General features: G+C 34.6%; 1 non-coding gene across 1 annotated transcript; it reads left to right on the forward strand.

Moving 5' to 3' along the window:
• The first annotated feature begins 11,245 nt into the window (after positions 1-11,245).
• Positions 11,246-11,348, forward strand: LOC113926108. Its single transcript, XR_003521184.2, has one exon. It is a non-coding gene; the product is annotated as a U6 spliceosomal RNA (small nuclear RNA).
• The last annotated feature ends 1,291 nt before the right edge of the window (positions 11,349-12,639 follow it).

Genomic DNA, 12,639 nt, shown 5'->3' on the forward strand with positions numbered 1-12,639 from the left:
GATATTCATCCACAGAAAATGTTTGATATTCTATTGCAGTAGGTTAAATAAGAATTTGCTCCAAATTTTTGCCTCTCTGGACTTAAAGTCATCAAAAAAATTTATTTCTAAATCATTTGTGAAAACTCTTTTGAAGTCAAATAAGTGAAAACAAAATATGGTTTTTAGTACATCATTTTTCTCTGACTTAAATTTTCTTCTTACTATCTTTTATATCAGAATTGAAAATGATTTATCATAGATATTCTGGAGTCTTTCTCCCTCATGATATTTTGTAGTGGCATTCTGCTCTTAATACATTCTCTCAACTTGTACAGAATTCCCAAAAAGGACAGCTAAGGCCAAAGCCAAATTTCCATGCTTCCCAAACTATGTGTTTATGCAAATACTCTCTCCACTAAACTATAAGAATCATAAAGAAAGGGACTGCATCTTATTTCTAACTTTCACTGTCAAGAATAGAGCATGACAGACACTAGATACTCAATGAACACCTGTTGGCAGAAAAAATATATGTTTAAAATGAGACAGCATAATGTAATGGAAAAGTATTGCATTTGCTATATTTTTCATTGAGTAGTGTTGTGATATTGAGCAATTTATTTAATATCTCTGAACATAAATTTCCCCATGTGCAGAATATTCTTGAAACAACCTGAGTTGTTGTGATATTTACAAGTGTATTTTAAAGCACTACCAGTAGGTGCCCAATATCATGACTAATAAGAAGGAAGAAAAAAAAAAAAAAGAATGAAGAATGTTAATGTTTACATTGCTTAAAGAACTATTTGATGCCCAGTATATAAGCACATATTTAAGGATCTAAGTTACTGAACAGAATTAATTGAGCTGAAAAAGAAGACAAAAAGGTTTTCCTCCATTAAAATTATTATTTTTTCTTTGTCATAGGATAGCCCAGGGATACATATCAAACATCAGATATTTTCTGAGAAGTCTCTTGAAGTTTATTCATTTAACTCTTTGTTATCAGAAATGACCACATCTCATTTGCTCAATGCCTGTAAATGAGTGTTTCTGCATTTAGGTCATATTTCTGCCTAATTACTGGGAAAGCCCATAAATCGTTATATTATCTCCTCACAGTCCTTCTTATTTCTAATAATTAGTAGGGATATTTCTTGGCTTGCGACAGCAAACTCAAAGGAATCTTTCCACTTATGTGAGTTCTGCAGTCTTCCAGATTTATATGAGAAATGACCTCAATTACTCACATTCTTCATTTTTTCCAATTCCCTTAAGTATTGCAAAAGTACATTAACCAGAACGATGTTCTCAATATTAATATACCCATCATTCATTGCAATTTCCTCAGTCTTAAGCACTGGTACCAATCACTTTTTGTATAAATACTAATTACATTCAGGTACAAAAAAATATGTAAATATCTAAGTTAATGAGACCTGCCTACATGAAGGCTCTAGTAAATATTTTCCTATTGATATTTTTGTTGGTGAATTTCCCACCAAATATATATACAGATCCAAATTGTTTTTAGTGAAATTTAGGGCACTAGATCCCTAGAGCTTTAGCCCTATTCAATTCAACAACCATTTTCAACTCTCAGTTGTTTTTATTGCCTGATATTTACACAATCTAAACAATATGCTGATGTTGAGAATTGCTCAATTTTAAAACTTCATTTGCTTCCTTTCTGATAGAGGTTAATTAGCTCTCTTACAAACAATCGGTCCTCCTCTTTGCATTCTTTAAATATGTATATAAAGTATCTACATAAATATATAATAAGATTATGTTTAATTGTTAGTTAATATTTGCATTCTTTAACTATAGAAATATTGATTGATATTTTGGTTAGGTGATATTTATCCCAGAATTGTAAAAGTCATGCTCTCTGTATTTCGAATTTCCAGCTATAGCAGCTGAGAATTTCTAGTATCAGGTTCATGAGCATTTGTATGAACCAATTTTTTTTTTCCTGAAAACATTTAGAATCTTCTCCGCAGGCTCTACTTTCTACAATTCAGAATGTTTTACCAATTTTCCATGATCTCATTTTCTAGAACTCTTAAAATTTGAATCTCTAATATCCTAAATTGATCATTTAATTTTTCTACCTTTTCTTGCATTTATATTTCTTCATTGCATTTTAATTATATTTTCTGGGACTTTCTTCTTTCAAAACTACTACTAAATACCTAATTTTTACTATTACTTTTTGTTCAAATTGTTCTTTCCTGTTCTGATTCTATTTTATAACAGCGTGTAATTATTTTATGGGTAAATGTCTAATTCTGCATCTCCTCACATGCATTATTTTCTTTAGACTCTAAAGTTCTCTTCTGCTTTCTCTATTGTTGTCTATTTCCCTCTAGTTCCTTTAATGTGTTTGTTTCCAAATAACTCATGTCTGAAATACCTAAAGAACTCTTACAAATCAGTAAGAAAAGGAAAACCTGAATTAAAAACGGATGAAATACTTGAACAAAACCTTCAAAAAAGAATATACCCAAATAGCTAATAATCATATAACAAGTGTTCAGTGCCATCAATCATGAGAGAAATGCAAAACAAAACTTCTAAACCTCATTGTCCTACTCCTACCCATTTCCAAATGCCTAAAATTAAAGGTGGACAACAAGTATTGATAATAATGTGGAATCATACAAAATTGCAGTAGATCAGCTTCCATTTCAGACAGCCATGTCACACTTAACTAAAGCCTACTTTAAAAATACTTTTTAAAAGTACGATTTTTTTTTCTTGTCTATTTATTTTATGTTGCAGGAATGGTGGTAGTCAAGCTCCTACTGCTACTGTTTATCTGTCATTTCTTTTTTGTGTTTTTAAATGTTTTTACTTTACATGTTTTGATATGTCATTTAGTACACTGAACACTAATATCTTCAGGATGGACTATTCCATTTATTATCATAAAATAACCCTCTTTGTATTGTGGATTTGTTTCCTTCTCAAATACTTCATCAGATACTAATGTTGATCCTGGTGCTTTGAGCATGAATGTTTGCTTTCTTATTGTTATCTTTGCTCCTTTAAACTTTGTGTTCATTTGGTTTATGAGTCTCTCATTTTTTTTAAAGATTTTATTTATTTATTTGACAGAGATAGTGAGAGCAGGAACACAAGCAGGGGGAGTGGGAGAGGGAGAAGCAGGCTTCCTGCCGAGAAGGGATCCTGATGTGGGACTCGATCCCAGGACCCTGGGAACATGACCTGAGCTGAAGGCAGCCGCTTAACAACTCAGCCACCCAGGTGCCTGAGTCTCTCATTTTTAACATGACCTAAACACTCTTTCTTCAACTCCTTTAGCTTTATTTTAAATACTCACTCCACTGTCAATTTAATCATCCTTACCCACAAACACAGAACCAAACAAAACATTGCTAGGAGTCAGACCTCAGTAAGATCTTTAAAACTCATCTCTTAATAAGAGATCACGACATCTGTCTTTCTGGGTTTTTTTTTGGTTTTTGCTTTCTATTTAGGGTCCTCTTTTTTAAACCAACCATTCAGGATAAGCAACTGGAACTGAACTAACTCTCTGGCTTGGAGTTTAGAATTTATCATAATACCACATTCAGTCTTGCTTCATCAAGCCAGAAGAGTGGTGCCAGCATAACCAAAGTGAGACTGTTAAATATGGCACTTCAGGAAGAATGACACCAACATCATGGAAGCATAAGTCATTCCTTTTTTCTCTCTCCCCCTTTTTAACAATTACATCCATAACTGAGCAAAAGTGCCTCAGCACCTTACACTAAGGTGCTGTGCATCTGAAAATAAACAAGACCTCAAGTAAAGGCTGTGGATCCAAGGGAGTTGACAAACCTGTCCCATCCCTACTTGTGACAATGAGAGAAAAAACCTGGGCAGATACCCATATGTGAAAGAGATATTGTAGAAGTCCAGGTTGCCTGAGGCGAGATTCCAGTATGCCATTGGAGTGAGGAAAGAAGAATCTGGATACAGAGAAGGAGGAACTCACCAGAGCCACCCTCATCCCAGGGTGACATTTCAAAACCTAAGCTGTTTGGCAGGCAGTGGCAACCTCTCCCACAGAGGAGGTGCAAAGTAGAGACCTTTGCCATGGAGTAGGTGGAAAGTAAGGTGGTGACTGACTGCCTGGCTACACAAGTTGTGTGGATTGTGGCTGGAAAAATCCATATCCCTTTAGTAGCACCCTAATTTCTGAGGAGCAACTGCCGTGACTGGGGGAAAGAAGAAAGAGAAAGAAGTAGATAAGAGTATCAGAGGACATTAAAGGAACACAGTTCCTGCTATCTCTTTCAGGACTTCATCAGGAAGTCTGCCCACAAATGTCCAGGAGTGTCCCACTAGAAGATCTCCCCACCAGATCTGTTGGCACCCCCAAAGCTCCAAGTGTTAAACCCTATATACTCTTGGGACAGTTGCTTATGTATTCTACCCAGTGTATCCAGGAGAGAGATGCTAGTAGACAGGGAGCTTGTTCAGAAAATAGGCCAATATCAGTGGGCAAGGAAGAAGCCACAAACCTGAGTTATAGCACTATCTTCCGAAATACAAAAGAAAGGATTCTAATAGCCAGCCTGATGAATTACAAGAACCAAAAAAAAAAAAAAAAAAGTTCAGTTAAGAAAATAGCTCCTGGGCGCCTGGGTGGCTCAGTTGGTTAAGCCACTGCCTTCGGCTCAGGTCATGATCCTGGAGTCCCGGGATCGAGTCCCGCATCGGGCTCCCTGCTCGGCAGGGAGTCTGCTTCTCCCTCTGACCCTCTCCCCCCTCATGTGCTCTCTCTCTCTCTCATTCTTTCTCTCAAATAAATAAATAAAATCTTAAAAAGACTACATTTAAAAAAAAAATAGCTCCTATTTCAAATGCAAAAGCAGAAGCACATAGTGACAAACAGTATTTCAAAAATCAAGAAAATATAGTATCACAAAAAGAATATAATTCTCCAACAAAGGAACTCAGCATCATAGAATATCACAAACTAACTGGTAACGAATTCAAAATAGATGTTATAAAAAAAAATAAAAAACTATAAGAAAACTCAGAAAAACAATGAAATCAAGAAAAAAATTAATGAATAGAAACCATTCATTATCAAAGAGATTGAAATGATAAAAAAAGAGCCAAAGAGATTCTGGAACAGAAAAATTCAATGAATGAGATGAAGAATGCAAAAGAGTGCATCTGTACCAAGGCAGACCAGATGGAAGAGACAATAAATGACTTGGAGGATAGGAATAAAGAAATAAATCAGTTAAAAGAAGAAAGATAACTAAGATTGTTTAAAAGTGGAGAAAGCCTATGAAAACTATCAGATTCAATCAGAAAGGCAAATATTAGAGTAACTGGGATTTCAGAAGGAGAAGAGAGGGGGGAGACACAGTTTATTTAAAGAAATAATAGATGAGTACTTCCCAAATCTGGGGGAAGGACTTGCACCTACAAGCCCACTAAGCTAATAGAGCATCTTATTATCTCAGTGCAAAAAGATCTTCCCCAAGAAATATTATTTAAATTATTTAAAAAATCAATGATAAATAAAGGCAGCCAGGAGAAGAAAGAAAGAAAGTAACCTACACACGAACCCTAATTAGGCTATCAGCAGATTTCTCAGCAGAAATCCTACCAGCCAGGAGAGAGTGGAATGACAAATTCAAAATGTTGAAAGATGTTGTTTTGCAAACTGGTTCCTGTACACAGAGGGCAAGGAGAAACTGAAGAAAGAGGCAGACCACCCCAAATCTGTAGGTGACAGATTTAATAAGCAAGGAAACTTATAAGTTTTGTCTTAGGTGGTTGCAAGATGAGTAGATTTGCACACCTGCCTACCAGAATTTTTTAAGATTACATTGAAGTTTTAACTGGGTTCAGTCACATACACCATCCAGAGGGGCTCAAAACATAATGCTCTCTCTCAAGGCTGTGTCCTTGAAAAACGGTTCCCCCTGTGGGAACTGTGGGCAGAGCACACGTTCTAAAGATAGGGTAGGTAAGGAGACTTCAATTGCCCAGGACCAGCATAAAGGCTAAGAAACAGTCACACCTTCTCAATTACCCCCTCCAATGAAAGAAAAATAAATTGCCACCATAGGACCTGCCTTGTAAGAAATGCTGAAAGTTCTTTAAGCTGAAATGAAAAGACGCTAATAACCGACATGTAAATATATAACAGTATACAATACCCTGGTAAGGTGAATAGAAAGTAAAAGAACTATAACTCTATATTAGGATGGTGTGTTAATCACTCAATAATAGTATAAAAGTTAAAGAGTAGTAAAACTAACTATAGCTACTACAAGTTGTTAATGAATACACAACTAAAATAGTTAAATTTTAACATCAATAATATAAAAGGGAAAAATAAAAGAGTGGCATATTTATAGGTGTATGAAGATCTGTTACTATCAGCCTAAAATGGACTGTTTTATCTATAAGATGTTTTATGTGATATATAAGGTAACCACAAAGCAAAAACTGAGAGTAGAGCCACAAAGACAAAAAAAAAAAAAACTGGAGATAGAACATACCACCATAGAAAGTAGGTAGAGGGAAGAAGAAACAATGGGAATACAAAATAATCAGAAAGTAATTAATAACATGGCATTAGTAAGTCCTTACATATCAGTAGTCATTCTAATGTAAATGGATTGAATTCACAAATCAAAAGGCACAGAGTAACTAAGTGAATTTAAAAAAAAAAAAAAAAAAAAGGACCCAACAGGGGCGCCTGGGTGGCTCAGTCATTAAGCGTCTGCCTTCAGCTCAGGTCGTGATCCCAGGATCCTGGGATTGAGCCCTGCATCAGGCTCCCTGCTTGGTGGGAAGCCTGCTTCTGCTTCTCCCTCTCCCTCTCCCACTCCCCCTATTTATGTTCCTTTTCTCATTGTGTCTCTCTCTGTCAAATAAATAAAATCTTTAAAAAATAAAAAAAAATTAAAAAGGACCCAATTATATGTTACCTACAAAAGACTTATTTCAGATTTAAAGAAACACATACTCTCTAAGAGAAGGGATAGAAGATATTCCGTGCAAATGAGGCCAAAAGAAAATAGAATTAAACATACTTAAGCAAAATAGACTTTACACCAAAAATGGTAACAAGAGGCAGATAAAGTCATTTTATAATGAAAAAGCATCAATATATCAGGATATAATAACTATAAATATGCATTCACCCAAAATTGGAACATCTAAATGTATTAAGCAAATTCTAACAGATCTAAAGGGAAAAATAGACAACAATAATAAGAGGGAACCCCAGAACCACTCAGCAATGGATAGATCTTCTAACAGAAGAACAACAAGGAAACTTTGGAATTGAGCCATACTTTAGACCAAATGGACTTAGACATTTACAGAACATTCCATGCAACAGCAACAGAATACACATTTTTCCCAGATGCAAACAAAATGCTCTTCAGAATAGATGATATGATAGGACACAAACCAAGTCTTATTAAATTTAAGAATATTGAAATCATACCAGTAACCTAATAAACATGATAGTATGAATCTAGAAAGGGACAAAAAGTGGAAAGCTGGAAAATCTACAAGTATGTGGAAACTGAACAACACACATCTGAATAACCAATGGGTCAAATAAAAAAATAAAAGAAAAATTTTAAAATGTCCCAAAATAAATGAAAATGGAACCACAACATACTAAAACCTATGGAATGCTGCAAAAGGAGTTCTGAGAGAAAAGTTTAAGCTGAAAATGTATATATTATGAAATTAAAAAGATCTCAAATGAATACCTTAATTTGCCCCTCAAGGTACTAGGGGGTTAAAAGAACAATTTAAGTCCAAAGTTAGCAGAAAGAAGTAAATAATAAAGTTCTGAATAGAAATAAAGAGATAGAGACAACAAAAACAATATAAAGGATTAATTGAAACTATGGACTGGATTTTCAAAAAGATAAAATTGACAAACCTTTTGCTAAATAAGAAAAAAAAAGCGAAGACTCAAATACATAAAATTAGAAATGAAAGGGGAGACATTACAACTCATGCTGCAGAAATACATAGGATGATAAGAATCTACTGTGAATAATCACATGCCAATGAATTAGACAATCTAGAAGACATAAATTCCTAGAAATGCACAATGTACCAAGATTGCATCAGGAAGAAATAGAAACTCTTAACAGACTAATAATAAGTTAAGCAATTGAATAAGTAATTGAAACTTCTCAACACAGAACTGCAGGAACAGACAAATTTACTGGTAAATTATACCAAACATTTAAAGAAGGATTAACACTAACACTTCCCAAACTCTCCCTCAAAATTGAAGAGGGAATATTTCCAAACTCATTCTATCAGACCAGCATTATCCTGATAACAAAGACAGATAAGGACACTATGAGAAAAGGAAATTATAGACCAATATCCTGGATGAGTATTGACACAAATATTCTCAAAATATTAGCAAACCCACACATTAAAAGGATTATATACCCATGACCACATAGGATTTAACCCTGGGATGCAGGAAGATTCACATACATAAATTAATAAATGTGACATATCACATCAGTAGAAAGAAAAAAATCACATGATAATCTCAAAGATACAGAAAAGCATGTTAGAAAATACAATATCCTTTCATGATAAAAAGCATGAACAAAAGCATGAACAAATTGGGTAGAGAAGGAACATACCTCAACATAAGAAAGGACATATATGACAAACCCACAGCATATTCAATGATGGGAAAAATTGAAAGTTTTCCCTTTAAGATCAGGTACAAGACAAGGATTCCCACTCTCACCACTTTTATCCACTAAATTATTGGAAATCCCAGCTAGAGGAATTAGACAGGACAAGGAAATAAAAGGCATTCAAGTCAAAAGAAAGATGTAAATTGTCATTATTTGAAGATGATATGATTTTTACATAGAAAATCCCAAAGTTTCAATCAAAACCTAGTAGATCTAACCAATGAATTTTATAAGTTTGCAGTATATAAAACCAACATACAGAAATCAGTTGCATTTCTATATATTAATAATGTAACATCTGAAAAAGAAATAAAGAAAATTATTTTGTTCATAAGAGCATTAAAAACAATACATAGGAATAAATTACCCAAGGAAGAAAAAGATCTGTATGACAAAAACTACAAGAATTGCTTGAAAAATTTCAAAGACAACACCAACAAATGAAAAGACATCCCATGTTCACAGATCAAAAGAATTAATATTGATAAAATGCTTATACTATCCCAAACTATCTACTACCAAAGTGCCAATTCCAGTGACATTCTTCACAGATAGAACAGATAATCCTGACATGTGTATGGAATCGACAAAGACCCCCAATAGCCACATTAACCCTGAGAAAGAACAAAGCAAGAGGCATCACACTTTCTAACTTCCAACTATAATACAAAGATGTACTAATTAAAACATTATGGTACTGGAATAAAAGTAGACACATAGGCCAGTGGAACAGAACTGAGATCCAGAATTAAACCCCCACAAACACTGTCAACTAATATTTGACCAGAGAGACAACAACATCCAATAGGGAAAGGATAGTCTCTTCAACAAATGGTGATGGGAAAACCAAAGAAACACATGCAGAGAAATAAATGTGGACCCCTATCTTACACTACTCACAAAAATTAACTCAAAATGGATGAAAGACATATAACATAAGATATGATACCATAGCATGCCTAGAAGAAAGCTTAAGGAAGAAGCTCCTTGACACTGGTCTTGGCAATAATCCTTTGGATGTGACACCAAAAGCATGAACAACAAAAGCAAATATCAACAAATGGGATTACAATAAATAAAAAGCTTTTGCACAGCAAAAGATATGATCAACAAAATGAAATGGCAACCTATAAAATGGAAGAAAATATGTGGAAACTATATATCAGATAAGGGATTAATGTTGAAAATATATAAAGAATTCATACAAATCAGTAACAAAAAAAAAAACAAAAAACCTGACAAAAAATGGGCAAAAGACTTAGATATTTTCTACCAAATGGCCAAGAGGTACATTAAAAGGTGCTCGATATCATTAATCACCAGGGAAATGTCAATCAAAACCATAGCGAAATGTCATTTCACACTGTCAGAAAGGCTATTCTCAAGATGACATGAATTAAGTGTTGGTGAGGATGAGTAAAAAGGGAGCCCATGTATACTGTGGGAATGTAAATTGGTGCAGCCACTATGGAAAACAATATGTAGATTCCTCAAAACATTAAAAAAGGAACTATTATACAATCCAGCAATTCCACTTCTGGATATATACCTAAAGAAAAAGAGACCAGGATATCAAAAGGATATATGCACTTCCTTGTTTATTGAAGAATTATTCACCATAACCAAGATATGGAAGAAACCTAAGTGCTCATCAGTGTATGAATGTATAAAGAATTGTGCTGTATGTATACATAATGGAACATTTTTCAGCCATGAGAAATAAGGAGATCCAGCCATTTGTGACAATATGGATGTACCTTGAATACCTTATGGTAACTGAGATGAGTGGAACAGAAAAAGACAAGTACTATCTGATATCACTTAAATACAGGATCTAAAAAAGCCAAATTTTTAAGAACAGAAATTGAAATGGTGGTTAACAGGGCCCTGGTAGTGTGACAGAATTGGAGAAATGTTGTTTTAAGGATACAAGTTTGCAATGAATTGTAAAGAAATCCTATAGGTCTAATGCACAGTAATGAATACAGACTATAATTTTGTATTATAATCATTAGACTTGCTAAGAGACTAAATCCCAATTTTTCCAATGACTTAAAAGAAATAATCATGAAGTGATAGAAGTACTAATTATCACTGCATTAACAATTATACTACAGTATACACATGTATCAGATCATGTTGTACACCATAAATTTATACAATGTTATATGTCACACATATTTTAATTAAAACAAAAAACAAAAACGTGGCACATCAGTATGGGACAGAGCTCTACTCTGATGTCACTTCTCTAGCAAAGGTAGCCAATCATAACTGCAATGTTTGAACTTCCCTTTGAAATAGTATTTGCTTTATACCTAAGGGTGTTCTGTGAATATGTATGTCAGAGATGAAAAAAGATGGTGTTTCTGTCCTTTTTTTTCTACCTAGACAATGACTTTTTATTCCCTATCCATGTTTGTTTATATTGATTTTGCTTATTATAAAAATGCTGATATAAATATTATATGTATATTTGGAGATTTGTGTGAACATTTCTATAGGATTAATTTTGAGAAATAAAATTGTGGGTGCTCACTTTGACAGCACAAAGACTAAAATCAGAAGGATATGGAGAAGATTACCTTGGCTGCAGCACAAAGTTGACACACTCATGAAAGTTTCCATATTTTTCATAAAAATAAATTTTTAAAAAAGAAAAAAAGAAAATTGTGGGTGACAGGGTACATATATTTTAAGGCTTTTGATAGCTAGGTTTTGAATTGGTCTTTCACTCATCTTTCTTTTTCCTTTAATTTTATTTTATTATGCTATGTTAGTCACCATACAGTACCACATTAGTTTTTGATGTAGTGACATGATTGTTTTCATATAACACCCAGGGCTCCATGCAGTACATGCCCTCCTTGATACCCATCACTGGGCCAACACATCCCCCCACCCCCTCCCCTCTAGAGCCCTCAGTTTGTTTCTCAGAGCCCATGGTCTCTCATGATTCGTCTCTCCCTCTGATTTCCCCCCTTCATTTTTCCCTTCCTTCTCCTAATGTCCTCCCTGCTATTCCTTATGTTCCACAAATAAGTGAAACCATATGATAACTTTCTCTGCTTGACTTATTTCACTTAGCATAATCTCCTCCAGTCCCATCCATGTTGATGTAAAAGTTGGGTATTCATCCTTTCTGATGGCTGAGTAATATTCCATTGTAGATATGGACCACATTTTCTTTATCCATTCATCTGTTGAAGGGCATCTCAGCTCTTTCCACAGTTTGGCTATTGCAGACATTGTGGCTATGAACATTGGGGTGCATATGGCCCTTCTTTTCACTACATCTGTGTCTTTGGGGTAAATACCCAAGAGTGCAATTGCTGGGTCATAGGGTAGCTCTATTTTTAAATTTTTGAGGAACCTCCACACTGTTTTCCAAAGTGGCTGTACGAACTTGCATTCTTACCAACAGTGTAAGAGGATTCCCCTTTCTCTACAACCTCTCCAACACTTGTTGTTTCTTGCCTTGTCAGTTTTTTGCCCATCTAACTGCTGTAAGGTGGTATCTCAAAGTGGATTTGATTTGAATTTCTCTGATGGCTAATGATGGTGAACATTTTTCATGTGTCTGTTAGCCATTTGTACGTCTTCTTTGGACAAGTATCTGTTCAAGTCTTCTGCCCATTTTTTGACTTGATTATTTGTTTTTTGGGTGTTGAATTTGAGACGTTCTTTATAGATCTTGGAAATCAGCCCTTTGCCTATAGTGTCATTTGCAAGTATCTTCTCCCATTTGGTGGGTTGGTTGCCTCTTTGTTTTGTTGACTGTTTCCTTTGCTGTGCAGAAGCTTTTTATCTTGATGAAGTCCCAAAAGTTCATTTTTGCTTTTGTTTCACTAGCCTTTGCAGATGTATCTTAAAAAAGTTGCTGTGGCTAACGTTGAAGAGGTTATTGCCTATGTTCTCCTCTAGG

Source organism: Zalophus californianus, chromosome 2 (assembly GCF_009762305.2).
Source record: "Zalophus californianus isolate mZalCal1 chromosome 2, mZalCal1.pri.v2, whole genome shotgun sequence".
NCBI classification, from domain to species: domain Eukaryota; kingdom Metazoa; phylum Chordata; class Mammalia; order Carnivora; family Otariidae; genus Zalophus; species Zalophus californianus.